We start from the raw sequence: 16,913 nt of genomic DNA, 5'->3' as shown, positions 1-16,913 counted from the left end.
AGCTTAAACCAGGCTTAGGGTCAAGCAAATCAAACTTGCCTCCTCCCTTGAGGCTTGCATTCACAAATATCTGTGGGCTTAGAACTAATTTAGCTGATGTTGAAGCATTTCTCCTAACAAATACCCCGGATATCTTAGCACTAAGTGAGACTAACCTACACTCCTCCATCCCCTCTAACTACTTTAACATGCCTGGATATTTCCCACTCTGCCGTAAGGACTCTGACAGACACATGCACGGACTTGGAGTTTACATTCTTAATACCCTTCCCTTGACTAGAGAAACAAACCTAGAAAAAGATGATCAAGCCTTTATGTGCTTTAGACTAAACATGCAACACAACATTAGCTACTTTTACTTTCTCTACCGCTCTCCCTCGACCCAGGACTGCACCATAATAAACAAAGTCTCTGACAGCATAGACACAGCACTCTCCCTCGACACTAGCGCACAAGTACATGCATTTGGTGACTTTAATGTCCACCACAAAAACTGACTTGGATTCTCTACTTACACAGATGCAACAGGCAGCACAACACATAGCTTCTCTATATCTCACTCCCTATCACAAATTGTTACGTTTCCAATCCATTTCCCTGACCAGCAAGAACAACATGCATCACTTCTAGATCTGTTTTTGACCACAGTTCCCGATGATTGTATAACAAATGCTGACAACCCACTCGGGAACGCTGATCATGCAGTGATAATGGTCGAAATCGCCCTAAACTCTAGACCCAAAACTGAAGAGCCAGTGCTCAAAACAACGAGATATTATAAAAAGGCTGACTGGCAAGCCATTAGAGATCTTATCAGAGATGCCCCATGGAGAAATATTTTTTCTCTTCCTGCTGAACAGTGCGCAAATGAGACCACTGAATGGTTCAAAACTACAATTGAAGCGCATGTTCCCATGCGGAAATTTTATAGCAAGTCCCACCCGCCCCAATGGTTTACTTCAACTTGCGCAACTGCCATTGCTCAAAGGCAGCATGCATACCACAGATTTAACTGACATAAGTCCAGTTCAAACAGACAGAAGTACATAGAAGCTAGAAGTAACGTTAAGAAAGAAATAGCGACAGCTAAGAGAGAATTTACGGAAACCACTAAAAAACGCATCGAAACACAAAAACTAGGAACTCGTGACTTCTGGAAAATCTACAACAGTGTAGTAAATAATGGGCAATCAACAATTCCCCCACTAACCAACAATCACGAGGTTGTTTGCTCAGCAACTGACAAGGCTAATATGCTTGCCAGTCGGTTTGCCTCTAACTCCACACTGGACCCTCCCAACAACCCCCTACCTGAATTTCCTATGCAGACAGACGCCATGCTAGACGATTTGAAAATCACCCCTGCTCAGGTGCATGCTATCATAAAAGACCTTGACACTTCAAAAGCATGTGGAGCCGATCTCATCCCAGCTGTGCTATTAAAAACGTGCTCAGCTGAAGTAGCTCCATTTTTCTCCAAACTCTACAACAAATGCCTTAATGAATCTTGCTTTCCAGGCTGTTGAAAAACTGCTTCTATGGTACCAGTTTTCAAGAATTCTGGCAAAAGAACTGACCTATTAAATTATCGCCCCATTAGCCTCCTCCCACTTTTTGCCTAAATATTTGAGACCTTAATTACCCATGCTCTAGTCCATCACCTTACAGATGCTAAACTTCTGACTGACCAACAATATGGATTTAGACAAGCCCCTTCCACAGCAGACATCTTAACTGTAATCACTGAACATATATACCATTCACTGGACAAAGCGGGGGAGAGCAGAGCGGTAGCTCTAGATATATCTAAGGGTTTTGACAGGGTATGGCATGAGGGTCTCCTCAGGAAAATTAGACCATACAGTATCTTTGGTAGAATACTTAACATAATTAAATCCTCCTTAGATAAGAGAAAAATCCAGGTTGTCCTCGATGGTCGTACATCTAAACAATATGATATAAATGCAGGAGTGCCCCAGGGGTCTATACTTGGACCTCTACTGTTCCTGATATTCATAAATGACCTCCCGACAAAATTGCCTCTAAGATGTGTATATATGCTGATGATACCACACTCTATAGCAGGCACGACAGGAAAACAAATGAACTCATATCTAAAGAAATGGCAGAAACACTAGAGGATGACTTCCAATCTGCAGTGGAATGGGGACAAAAATGGATGGTCACGTTCAATGCCATCAAGATTAAACTAGTTTCATTCAATAATTACAAGAAACCTTCTCTACCACTTATAGCAATGGCCAACGATTCTTTATCTGAGAGTACATCTTTCAAACTCCTTGGCCTAACGTTCACAGGAAACATGAGTTGGAACAATTACATTGAAGGCATTGCCAGGGCCGCTGCAAGGAAGGTGGGCTCTCTCTACCGTGCTAGAAAACTACTAACACCCGAAAGTATCCTGTACCTCTATAAGGCCACCATTCACCCATGTATGGAGTATTGCTGTCATATTTGGGCTGGTGCATCTGCTACTAGTCTCTCGCTCCTTGACAAGGTTCAAAAGAGAGTCGCCAATCTGATAGGCCCTGAACTGGCATCTAAGCTTCAGCCTCTGTCCCATCGATGAAATGTTGCATCCCTCTGCCTGTTCTACAAGTATTTTAATGGTGAATGCTCTGACGAACTGCAAGCACTTGGGCCCCCATGATGTGAACACTCTCAACAAACCCGACAGACTGCTAAATCCCACCCCTACACTGTAGAGATCCCTAGATGTAAAAGATATTTCTACTCCAGTAGTTTCTTCCCCAGAACTGCTAGACTTTGGAATTCCATTCCAGGTCACTGCTTCCCCAACTGTACTGACATGCATAAGTTCAAGTGCAACGTGAACCAACATCTCGCTGCCCTAATCCCTACATAGTACCCCAGTAGATGTTTCCCCTGATAGTAGCCCCCTACACCAAAGTGGCAATGTGCCTTGTTTGGGGTGAAAATGTAATTAAAAAAAAAAAAAAAAAAGAACAAATATAAAATGGTTGACCTGAGTTAGGGGGCGACCTAAAAGCTCCCTTTTCATTAGCTACTACAGCGAGGTGTAAGAGGAAGACACTGCTCCTTTCCCTTGATCTTCACGTTATAAAACCAAGTCTTAAGGAAGGAGACACCAAATACCATTTTTTAAAAAGACTTTCGTATGATTCTGCACTATCATCTTTCAGTCCATTAGTGGAACACATGTCAGCCATTTTATCTTTCATGTATAAATTAATATCCATTCTGATGACCTAAAGAAAAAAAAAACTCACACGCAAAACAGCTGTGTAATAATAATAATAACAATAATCCGATCGACAAAATGTTGCGTCCCTCTGCTTGTTCTATAAGTATTTTAGTGGTTAATGCTCTGAAGAACTGCAAACACTTTTGCCCCAACGACATAAATACTCTCGACAAATCCAAAAAGCAGCTAAATCCCACCCCTACACAGTGGAGATCCCTAGATGTAGGAAAGCTTTCTATTCCAGTAGTTTCTTCCCCAGAACCGCTATACTTTGGAATTCCATTCTGGCTCCCTGCTTCCCCAACTGTACTGACATGCAGAAGTTCAAGTGTAACGTGAACCAACATCTTACTGCACAACTCCCTACATAATTCCCCAGTAGCTTATGTCCCTGATAGTAACCCCCTACACCAAAGTGGCAATGTGCCTTGTTTGGGGTGAAAATGTGATTTAAAAAAAAAAAGAAGCACATTTGTTTTGCATCTATTTTAAAAGTACATAAATGGACTCTGCTGTTTACGTGGTTGTATTGTTGTTAACCGTTTATCTAGAGTGGAGAAAGACCAGCAACATCTACTGTGTAAAAAAGAGGCTGGAAAAGAAATGAACTAAATTGCAAAGTCAGTTTTGTACTTGCTCAAGGCAGGAATAAAAATATTCCGAGTAGCACCTCATCAGATGGATGTGACAGTAGTAGTCTATTCTTAGGCTGCATCTGTCACTTGCTGATTAGGAAAATATATATCTGAAGACGGAGGTTACACTGGTCGAAATGTTATGAGAATAGTAGTGGTTTTTTTTTTTTGAGAAATCGCTATAGACAAGATGTGAAGCCACTTGCTTTAAGGAGTTAAAAACAACGAAAGATAATAATCGCAATAACGAGAGATGCATATTGAACGTGGTCTTAAAAAGACAAAAACATAGGTAATAAGAAAATAGTGAGCAGAAAAGAGTTCCACAAGACTGCAGTTCTTGAAAAGAAGCTACTGGAAAAGGAAGCTGTATTACAATTAACGTGCGAATTAATAGAGTAACGGCATATCAACCCTTTTTAGGTTATTTAAAAAAAGTTTTATGCTTCAAGTCCATGATATCTTGAAATATTTATTCATGGTGTTTGGTTTGGTTGTCTTGTAGACGAAAATTGTTTTTGCTTTTGAGTTTGCAGAACATGATTGAGTTTTGCAAAGCGAAAAAAAAAACCCAATAACATCAATCAACATTTTAGGCCAGGAAGCCAATATCTTCAGACAGCCTCATTTGGTAGTAGATCAAATGAGCTAATTTAATCTTCATCCAGATTTAGTAACAGTTAACACCATGACAAATTTAAATCGGCCATGTCAGTGAGTGGCTCTTAAACGGATTTCTCCTTGTCATAAGAGATTTTGTTTTTTCCTTCTTTCCCTGTGCATCCCTATTATTAAATGACGACCATTTTTTCCTTGTTTCACCTAACTCTAAGCTTAACCATTTCCTCCTTGTTTTTAGTTAGAGTAGACAATTGCACTTGGTTGACAGTAATTATGTAAGGTCGGCCTACAAACCCACCATCCATTTATTCAAACTTGCACAATCACACCACTGACACAACTATGACCCAGAGAACAGACCCCAATTTACCTAAGCCAGGGATCTCCAAACTATGGCTCACGGGCCAGATCTGGCCGGCCAAAGTTTTTAATATGGCCTTCGAAGCTTTTATAGAGAACAAAAATAGTCAAGAAAAATTTTTGAATATGGAAATGTGTGAAAATAGTATATTATTTTGTGTTTTTGTTTCGAAAATAAAAAAATGAGGTTTGGGAGAACCAGTTTCACTAAATTCAAAGCTAATAAGCAAAGCAGTATAAAACACGTTCAAATCATTTTTTTTTTTCTTTTACAAGATGGAACGATAAAATTGTCACCCTATAAAAGACAACATGACTCCATTTCCGTTTGATGAAGATCGGTTTTCTTTTTTGTTGCACACCATCTATTAGTTGGCTAATGGTGTACAAATCCCCAGAGCGATAGGAGCCTTCTATCATGTCTGAAAGTGGCACAATGTTCAACGAGCAAGATCGGAGATGCGCCGCTGTACAACTCATGCTCCCTACTGATCCAAAATATAACAACAGGATCATTTTGCCAGTACCCTCAAAATGCATCGCTAAATTGTCACAGATAACAGGAACATGCCCAGTGTGATGAAAATGAAGTTTACAGCCCCTGGGTGGGGCAATAGGACTCAACACCGGCATACAAGTCCAAAGAAACCCAAGCTTGGCTTCAGAAGGAGTTTTACAAGTTTGTACCCTTGTCTCACAGCCCCCTCTCCTCCCTCAATCTGAACCTACTGGATTACTTTGTTTATACGTCAAGAACATCACCAACATGACCTCTCACAACACCAAAGCCAGCCTGATCACTGCCATTTGCCGAGTATTCATGGAATTTCCACCAGCGCTGGTAGAAAAGGCATGCTCCCAGTTTTCGGACCCGTATTGAGGCAGTGATTGGGGCTGAAGGTGGCTACAACATAATCAAGTTACCTGAATTGAATTTTTTAATAAAAGTTTTAAAATAAAACTGTATTGTTGTTTATCGCCCTAAGGCGACACTTTTTTCATTCTACGCTGTATTTTGGCTCACATAACTCTAGAAAGTTAGCAAGATGTCTCCCTCCACCCGTTTGAAAACTTTAAAGACCTCTGATCTACACCACTGTCTCCACACACAAAAGAGGAGGGCACAAGTTTAGGGGGAGGTGCAGCTAAGCGCTGCAGAGAAGGAATAATGGAAAAAACAATAGGGGTGGAGAAGAAGATGATAAGAATGAAGAATGTGTCATCTTACTTACTGATGACAGAAGGTATTTACCCTAACCCTCCCTAATCGAGAAGATTAGAGACAATGGTCAGAAAAGTGGAATTGAAAAGCCAGGAATAGACTAGTGATGGATGCACTAGCCCAAATGTGGCGACAATATACCATGTATGGATGAACATTGGTTTTGTAGACATACGGGATATTCTCAGTTGTGAATAATTTTCTAGCACGGTAGAGGGAGCCCACCTTCTTTGCAGCAACCTAATGCATTTGTTCCAGTTCACATTTTGATGCGTATGTATTGTATCGAAGATTTTAATAAAGATGAAGGTGGCAGACTAAATTCAAGCATGACAGACAAACTGGGGGGGGGGGGGGAAACTACCATTGCGATATAAGACGGCATTTACATATAAACACCACAAAGACAAATTCTCTTCAATGTGATAGCGATGTTCCTGAAATATCTCATCAACTGAGAAATTTTTTCTGAGAAAGCAACTGTTGAATATTTCAATAATGTCCCAAAAGAAAAAAGAAAAAGAAAATTCTAACAAGGCAAAGAAGCAGCAGAGGTGGGCAAGGAATGAAGGGGAGGGAGGAGACAATGACACGCGTCAGCTGTGCGTTGTGGCGGCATGCCGTGCATAAGACAAGCATAGCTATTATATCCTCCTGCCAACTGCAGGAAATGCTAATAGGAAGGAGGACGCAGTAGAGCACAGCATCAGCCTTTGTCGTTGACGATGCAGAATCGACGCTTGAGGATGAAATTCATTCATGAAAAATTGTTTAAGGCTGCACTTGCAATGTTGGTTGTTATTTTGGTTTTTCGTAACACGAGATTCGAATCTGAATTCAAGATATTAGTCGGCACAAGTGTGTATACACACACACGCACACACACATACACACACACACGCACACACATACACACACACACATACGCGCGCACGCGCATACGCACACACACACTCTCTCTCTCCTTGATTTTATCTTTCCTGTCAGTTCCATCTTTCTCCTTTTTTTTGTCAGTTTTCTCTCTCTCTGACTTTTTCTTTCTCTCTTTTTCCTCTTCTTTCTTCTACCACTCTATCGTCTCCCCCCCTTTTTTTTCATACTGTTCCCTTTCTCTCAATTTCCCACTTTCAATCTTTGTGTTTCTCTCTATTGTTATTTTCTCCTGGCAAATTCAATCTCTCTCTCTCTCTCTCTCTCTCTCTCTCTCTCTCTCTCTCTCTCTCTCTCTCTCGTTTCAAATACCAGCATGAAAACATGAGCCACATCTAGCCACAATATGTTGTATCAGCTGTTTGTGGATAACATTGTGACTGGGTTCAAATTTCCCGACTAGTAGTAATTATCACATCATGCACTGATAATTGCGTAAGCATGAAAGACTAGTGTCTGTAGGTATAAAAATAATTGTTAATATTCATTTAAATATTCTCGTTACAAAAACCCCCTTTAAGAAAATAAACTTGAGCCCATTTTAGGAAATTAAGAAAAAAAAAAAAAAGCCAGTCAACTTAATGTAACATTCCGACTTCCTGTCGTTGAATAATCTGACTGTTTAATATTTATGGCCGCTGATTTGGTATTTATAAGTACTTAATTTCCCCTAATTCTTGTGTTAATTTCTGGTGGCCTGGGGGAAGATACCAGCCTACTAAGTCAAGTGTGATTTTGTGACAAAGTTCGAATCTCTCGACTGGCAGTAATTATTACCTCCTACACTGATGATTACACAAGCATGAAACACTAGTATTTGTAAGTATAAAATGAATTGATAATATATATTTTAAAAATGTTATATATGTGTTGTTGTGGATTGTGCAACTTTTGCTTCACTACAGACTACCGGCTCACTTACAAGAGAAGGATATCCATTGTCTCTTAAGACTGAAAGAATGCTTATGCATAATTTAATACTTTATATTCACAAATTCACATAAAATCGCTTGGTTCATCTTATAAAGACTAATCAATGTGGTTATATAAAACTGATTATATATTCACAAATTCACATAAAATCGCTTGGTTCATCTTATAAAGACTAATCAATGTGGTTATATAAAACTGATTATATATTCACAAATTCACATAAAATCGCTTGGTTCATCTTATAAAGACTAATCAATGTGGTTATATAAAACTGATTATATATTCACAAATTCACATAAAATCGCTTGGTTCATCTTATAAAGACTAATCAATGTGGTTATATAAAACTGATTATATATATATATATATATATATATATATATATATAAAGACTATGGATACCCACGAAGGGGTACATGCGCGTTAAATTTTTGTGGCAAGAGGTGTGCAATCTCCAACCACACCTCTCCTGAGTCGACATTGTTAAATATCAGTGGCAAGTGAAGTGTATGTTCAGGACAACTGGAAACAAATGCAGAGATAAGCGGAGAGCACATACAGCACCTAGAATTCCCAAATGGTCACCCGTCTGGTATTAACCAGGTTCAACATTGCTTAACTTCGGTGATCTGACGAGAACCAGTGTGTCAACGCGATTATGCCGTGTATATATATATATATATATATATATATATATATATATATATATATATACACACACACACACACACACTAGCAGGTCGCCGGGCATTGCCCAGTCATACATAATGCTTAAATATGATATTTTAATTTATGCAGATTTGGCATTTATTATTATAGAGCCAATTCTCTATTGATTATTGTATTGTACCCAATATATAGTAGTGACTTCAAAAGTAAAAAAAAAAATGTCTTGGTTGACATCAGCTAGAATTGAAATCAAAACTTTTAGCTCTCCACCGTTATTCCCTACCATCTGGGCTAAGTCTACATGGATATCAAAGCTTGACAAATTAACCGGCTTAAACGTATAAATGTATATTTGCACATGTGTAAAAAATACACATTAGTTCGACTTACATCAGCTAAGTTCTGATTTTTCGATTTTGTATCCCTTAGCAGTTTTGTTTCGGCTAAAAACCAAATTGAATTTGTTTTATAAGTCTGAATAGCCCATATATCAAGTTTCAAGTCTGTAGACTGAAAATTGACAGAGTAGTTTGCTAGAGACCATTCTGCACACGAAAACAAGGTCACTTTATACATAGATATATAGCGTGTACGGTATAATCACGTTTACATATGAGTTCCTGCTGGATCACCGAAGTTAAGCAACATTGAACCTGATCAGTACTAAATGGGTGACCATTTGGGACTTCCAGGTGCTGTATGTGCTCTCTGCTTATCTCGGCATTGTTTTCCTGTCGTCCTGGATTTCTCTTTGTCATTGGACTCAAACATGCCGATTCAGGAGAGGTGTGGTTGGTGATTATGCAACCCTTGCTTCACAATTACACACGCAGCTGCTCCTACAGGGGGTATCCTTTGTCTTTCGAGACTGAACGGATGAACAGAGGCACAGAACGGAATATAGAACGAGCAGCAAAAGTATTTGGTACATTGTTTTTTTTTTGTTTATATATACATATATATATATATATATATATATATATATATATATATATGTATATATGTATGTATATATATATATATATATATATATATATATATATATATATATATATATATATATATATATATATATATATGAAAAAGAGAGAGAGAGATGTATAGATAGATTACAATTATTTTTGATATTTTTAGCTCAGTAATTATTATAATGCCCATCAATTAATACATTTTTTTTTCAAAAAACCAATAAACATTAAATAGTTAATGCTGATATAATAAAGATTTTGAGACAACAATTTTTCATATTTGCTTTTCCCTTTCTTCCTCTTCATGTCAGGGATTCCAACTTAAACAGTTAACAATTTTGCATTATTTCAGGTTGATTTGAGCGTTTACGCGTTTTGGAATGTAAATCTCCTTAACACACTTACACATGCACGCAAATAACACATGTTTTTATGGATTAAAGATTTCAAAGATTAAAGACTTCGGAATACGAGGATTTGGAATAATGTCAGACTCAGAGTAGACATTAGTTTATGACTGACTTGTCACGATCTAGACGGATTATGAATTTAATGCTTGGAAATACAAAACAATAGACGTCATTCTTAAATATTATATTAAAACATATCAATATTTTATAGTAATTATTTTAAGATCAAAGAGACGAAGAAACAAAGCAAATACGCAGAACTGGTCAGAAAGCTGAAAGGAATATGGAACTTGCAGAAAGCCAATACTGATAACTGTAAGAGCACTAGAAGCAGTTCCGAAAAAACTTGGAAAACAAGACTAGGAGAAATTGGAATCAAAGGGAAGACTCTACAACAAACGATAATGCAAAGAGATGAAGTCTTAAAAAAAATCCTTGAATGCGGAAACCAACCTACATAAACTAGAAGCACTAATCAGCCACATGGAAACTGCAACAAAAGTAAAAGAAAAAAAATGTGGAAGGAAAATTATATAAAACCAAAAGAACTGAAACTGAAAAGAAATAAACTGTTATTTCCCCCTTCACAAAAAGCGTCAGTCTCGGCTAATACCACACAAAATAGTCATGAAGAGTCAAGGAGGATAGAAGTACCAATGAAAGAAAGCACTAACCAGACCTCCACTGAATGAGTATGAAAATACTGGGACCTTAGGGAGACTTAATGCCATCCAAATTTCAGTGAAAATCAATAGTTGTTACTGGTGAAAATCAATGTCAGGCGGCTGTTGTGATAATGCAAAGTCATTTGCAAAGGTTGTTGAAAGAGGTGGAGAGTACTAGAAATCTTGAGAGACTTGTCATCAAGACTCCAGAGAACTGTTAATTTATTGCAGATACATAGTTATTACGTTTCTGAACTTTTGAGATGAGGATTGATTATTCATAATATTTGAATTCTTCGGACTACTGTTCTCAGCTAGTATGTTTTTTTTTTCACAATGTTTCCGTCAATTTAACCTCTGGCTTTTTTCAGGTGCATCATCAAACTCAGGAATCTCTCTCTATATATAACGGGTGATATATAATGATAAGTAGTGAAATTGTCCATCTAGAAAAACAAAATAGGTTTAAGGGTGCCAAAATTCATACTAGAATTGTCCTCAAGGAGCCACGGCATAGTGGATACTTGGTAAAATTCAGTTGTAGAAGTTACACTTTTCTGAAGTTGAAGGTTCGATCTTGAAAAATACAATTGCATATTACTTAGGACTTCTACCCAGAGCATGCTACCCCGCTCCTGATTAAATTAAAGGGTTCCGTTTAAAATTCTATGCAGATTCCAGAGTTTCACAGAAAGATTCCCGAGTTCAACAAGGTAGACCTGAAGAAAGTTGTAGGTTCAATCAACGAAAACGTGGAAATAACACTCAAGTCGAGAAAAGTAGCCCGAAGAATCCAAATATATTTCATATATATATATATATATATATATATATGTGTGTGTGTGTGTGTGTGTGTGTGTGTGTGTGTGTGTGTGTGTGTTTATCTATTACTGATAGAGATTTGGTATCTGTCTCCGGCTGAGACAATACTAATACTCTAATGATAATTCAATATTCTATTCAATAAGAAGGATATTGTTGTATAAGTTCTATTATCATGATACCTCCTCCCAAGCATTATCCTCTCCTTTAGTATAATATGCTTGATTACAATACCTATAAGCAAAAATGTGCCCCTCCCCGTGTCGTGTATTTTTGCAAATAAACATATTAACATTCTAATAGATACACTAACATATGCTTCAAGCTCTTGCTTATGCAAATATCTAAATCCACGCAAACGTGATTTCTCCGTGTCATGAGATTGTTTACTTACAATGTGAAGATGTGCAAAAAAATGTTTTGGAGGAATTACTTATGACTGTTTATAGAAACGTAAATATGAACGCAGAAAATAAACAATGAACGATTAAAGGAATAAAACAGCGTGGTGTGCGGGTGGATGGGGGAAGGGCGCGAAATTACAATCTAATTTGTGGGTGGTGAATGTGTGAATTTCTGTCGGAAGTTTTATTGATTTGTTTTCCGAGATAAATTCTTTGAGACTTTGTTTCTTGTGTCTAAGAGCAATAAGCACTAAACAGCATTGGTATTTGAATAATGTGCAGGCGGGTAAATTACACGATGAAAACAAACCAGAAAAAAAGCTTTGCTATGTGAAGTCATATATATATATATATATATATATATATATATATATATATATATATATATATAATGGCTGTATAGTTTTGTTTCCTAGATGCAGATCCACTGAAACCTGTGTGGTTATTAAAATATTCTCATTGAAGGACAGAACAGGTATATAGTCTGTTTATTATTTTTTAGAAGAATAAAAGGCGAATAAAATGAGATATAGGTTGTTTAAACAGTTGCATTCAATTTGGCTTAAATTTGCAGCTTTTGAAAAAATGATAAGTGCGGACTTTCTTTTTGATGCCACTATATATATATATATATATTAGTAAGTTATAAAAATATATATGGTAATTAAGCTACACAGAATATTCCACGTTTCATCCATGCTAGGATTCCTCAGGTTTATGCGAAGAGTTGTGGTTGTCTCGTGTTTTTATATACGCCCATTCTAATGAGTTTATAGTTAGTCAATTAGATTCCTAGTTTTCACCGCTCTCTTCCTAATTAGCCAATGAGCAGGCACTTATAGGACAAAGGCCCAATTTACCATGGGTTCACCCCTTCCTTTGTGTGTGCTTTTTTTAGCGGGAAGTGTAGATATCTAGTGATTTGACCTATTTTAAACCTAGGTGTAGTTAAATGTGTGCGTTTTTTTCATTTTTTTTATTATTATCTTGTCTATAATTTCATTATATATATATATATATATATATATATATATATATATATATATATATACACACATATATATATATACACACACACAAATACACGAGGATTGTGCCAAAAATTAAGCTTCCTATTTTTAAACTCAGAAACTAAAAAGTATAAGAACTGCAAAGTCGAGAGTAGTACCATTAAAACGAGCGACCTTTTGTGCTCCAGAATTTATGTTTCTATATATATAGCACCATTCTCAACGCTTTTTTGCTAGTTCAATAATGCATCTCTACTTCTGATGCATATTCATGACAGGGATTGCTTTCTTAGAGCATGAAACCGTCAATATCTTCAACAGAGAGATGAAACTTTCAGATCATTAATGCATAATTTCTGCCATAACAATGAAATTTGCAATCTCCTCTGATCCATTTGGACGGAATAAAAAAAATAGGAGGCACTACTTTTGGGAATGTCCCTTGTATGGTATTTCGGATAAGGAATATATTCGCATATCCACTATGTTTACATAATAATGCTCAAAAATTGATAGAGCTATTTATATTAATATTGATTTATACAGACATGTACAAGGTTTACTACACTGGCATAACGATGTTTCGATCTTTATCTAAGATCTTGTCAGGCGAAAAGTCTGTCTTTTCATTTAAGTGTTCATATTGAAAAATAAAATATTTAAGATATGCAAAAAAAAAAAAAAAACAACAACAAATACTTATGAAAACCGATTCGTTATATATGTCTAATTGAAAAATAATTGGAATTCCCTTCCTGCTACCTGTTTCGTTGACAATATAGAACATGCAGAACTTCAAATATAAAACAAATATCTTGCTGCCTAACTCCCCACCCAGGTTGCTCCTTATAAATGTAGTCCTACCAGAGTAGTCCTTTATGCTTCAGTAGCAATATTGCCTTGTCTGGAGTGAAGAAAATAATGCTTTAAAAAGTTGCTACTCCATGTATAGTTGCATGGAAATTTTTCAGGTCACGCTTTCCTGGCGTGTATAGTTTGTTCCCAATGGATGCAATAAGATTTTTGGTCCCTGGACAAAAGAAGGGTGGACCTATAAATTCACCCTTGTCCATTCGTCCGTCCACACTTTTACTGTGCACTCACGGGAGACCATGCATGCTTAACTTGTTTTCACATGGAAATCGCTAAAGACAAAGCGTAAAGCCACTTGATGTAAGGAGCTAACAAGAAAGAAAGATGATTATCACAAAGACAGGAGGTACATATTGACTTTAGTCCTGAAAATACTACAGCTAAGCACTAAGGTAGGAAGAAAACAGAGAGCAGGAAGAGAGTTCCACAAGATTGCAGTCCTTGGAAAAAAAGCTGCTGGAATAGAAAACTGCATTACAATGAAGTATCAGAACAGTAAATTGATGAAGACCACTAGACTACCGAATCAAACGAGCTGAAATAAAGGAAGCAGAGAATAGATGAGAAAATTCTAAAGAACATGCTATAATAGTATTTATTAAAAAAAGACTGAGACTAGCAACATCACGTCTGTGAGTGAGTGAGTGAGTGAGAGAAAGAGGGAAAGAAAGAGAGAAGGTTCAGTGAAGAAGAAGAAAGGGTGGAGTCAATCAAATTCTAAATACGTTCATGCACTTTAATACATATGAATTTGACTTAGCCAAATCGATAGTTCATGATAAGTTCATGGTATCAATTACCCCCCCCCCATACCTTTAAGATATAACAAAAGCAACAAATTTATGCCAAACTCAATCTATTCAATTATTCAACAAAATTTTACAAAAAAAAAAATAAATAAATACTTCGCTTGCATTCGATGAACATTAATTATCCCGGGTTATGTAGAAGGGAAAGATTTTGGTTTTTATTTTTGCAATTCAAACTCGCTTTTTTTTTCCTTTTTTTTTTTTTTTAGATATGTCCTCGCATCTCAATGAAAGGTTTTGTCTATCAGCCAGTCATTCATGCTTCACTTTAAAATGACAGTTTCGTCCCTAAAATGTGCAGATTAAATAAATGTACAGATTTTTTTATGCAATTAAACATATCTGTGAGAGACTGTAGTCAGTTTTCATATTTCAGTTTCAAATATTTTTCTCACTGTTATGCTTAAGTTTAAAATAACATTTTTGTTGATCTGTTATGCTTAAGTTTGAAATAGCATTTTTGTTGGTCTGTCATGCATAAGTTTGAAATAGCATTTTTTTTGGTCTGACAGACCAACAAAAATACTATTTTGAAATAGCAAAAATACTAATTTCACGTATAATTTTTAAATAGCATTTTTGTTGGTTTGCCATGCTTAAGTTTTAAATGATATTGTCTTTGGTCTGACACACTTAAGTTTGAAATAACATTTTGACTGGTTTGCCACACTTAAGTTTGAAATAGCATTTTCTTTGGTTTGCCACGCACAAGTTTTAAATAATATTTTCTTTGGTCTGTCACACTTAAGTCTGAAATAGCGTTTTGGTCACTAATCACTCAGATTGAATGGACACATCTCAAGATAACGCTTTATTATTTTTCTTCATAAAAATTAGTTTTGCAGAGAAACACACATCATGAGAGAAGAATAAAAAACGTCATTTATTTTGCGAAAGAACTCGACCTTTTTGGCAACAGAATAAAATCAAGAATAACACGTTTTGCAGAAAAAAGACAACATTCGCGTCATTAAAAGATAATTTGGAAGTGAAAATTGTTCTTCACATTTTGGAACAGAGAAAAGAATGACCTAAAATTTTTATTACGTTTCTGAATTTTTGAGATGAGGATTGATTATTTGGACTATTTCGACTATTTTTCTCATCTTGGATGTTATTCTCATAATTTAATGATTGGATTTTACGACGCAAGGACCCGTGGCATAGTGGATAAAGTAGTTTGTAAAATTACACTCTTCTGGAGGTTGAAAGTTTAATCCCCAGTGCGTACAGCACTTAATATATTACTGCGACTTACTTAGGACTTCTAACCAGATCATGGTTGATGAAACAAGAACATGCTACCCTTTGGATTAAATAAAGAGTTCTATTAAAAAATTCTGTGCAGATTCACGAGTTAAACAGAAAGATTCCCGATTTTAATAGAAAGATTTTCAAGTTCGACAGAAAGATTCCCGGGTTTGGCAGAAAGATTTTCAAGTTCGACAGAAAGATTTCCGAGTTCGACAAGATATACCTGAAGAAGGTTGGAGGTTACATCGATTGAAACGTTGTAAAAATAACACTCAAGATGAGAACAGTAGTCTTAAGAATGCAAATGACATGAATAATCAATCCTCATCTAAAAAAAATCAGAATATCGTTTTTCATTGGTTTATTAGTTTTAAGCGCTTTCCTTTGCAGTCAAAATTTAGCAATTTTATTTTATGGCATATCAACATATGTTATTTCATGTCGGTCTTCTACGTTTTTCCTTTTTTCCCCTACAGGTTTATTAAAGCAACTATTAGTTGCTTGTTATTATATGTTTTCTCTTCCCACCTCTAAGTGTATTAAAGCAACTATAAGTTGCTTGTTATTATATGTTTTCTCTTCCCCACCCCCACTATAAGTTTATTAAAGCAACTATTAGTTGCTTGTTATTATATGTTTTCTCTTCCCACCTCTAAGTTTATTAAAGCAACTATTAGTTGCTTGTTATTATATGTTTTCTCTCCCCACCTCTAAGTTTATTAAAGCAACTATTAGTTGCTTGTTATTATATGTTTTCTCTCCCCACCTCTAAGTTTATTAAAGCAACTATTAGTTGCTTGTTATTATATGTTTTCTCTCCCCACCTCTAAGTTTATTAAGGCAACTATTAGTTGCTTGTTATTATATGTTTTCTCTCCCCACCTCTAAGTTTATTAAAGCAACTATTAGTTGCTTGTTATTATATGCTTTCTTCCCCCCTCACTATAAGTTTATTAAAGCAACTATTAGTTGCTTGTTATTATAATTTTTCTCTCCCCACCTCTAAGTTTATTAAAGCAACTATTAGTTGCTTGTTATTATATGTTTTCTCTTCCCACCTCTAAGTTTATTAAAGCAACTA

General features: G+C 36.2%; 1 protein-coding gene and 1 pseudogene across 34 annotated transcripts in view; both read right to left on the bottom strand.

Moving 5' to 3' along the window:
* Positions 1-16,913, bottom strand: part of LOC145241300 (neuron navigator 2-like) — a 1,908,016-nt gene that overhangs the window by 1,857,105 nt on the left and 33,998 nt on the right. The gene's annotated exons all lie outside the window — the stretch shown is intronic.
* Positions 8,501-8,617, bottom strand: LOC145241730 (5S ribosomal RNA; annotated as a pseudogene).

Source organism: Euprymna scolopes, chromosome 20 (genome assembly GCF_053919585.1).
Source record: "Euprymna scolopes isolate OS-2025 chromosome 20, ASM5391958v1, whole genome shotgun sequence".
Lineage (NCBI taxonomy): Eukaryota > Metazoa > Mollusca > Cephalopoda > Sepiida > Sepiolidae > Euprymna > Euprymna scolopes.
This window is presented reverse-complemented; position numbering and strand designations above follow the sequence as displayed.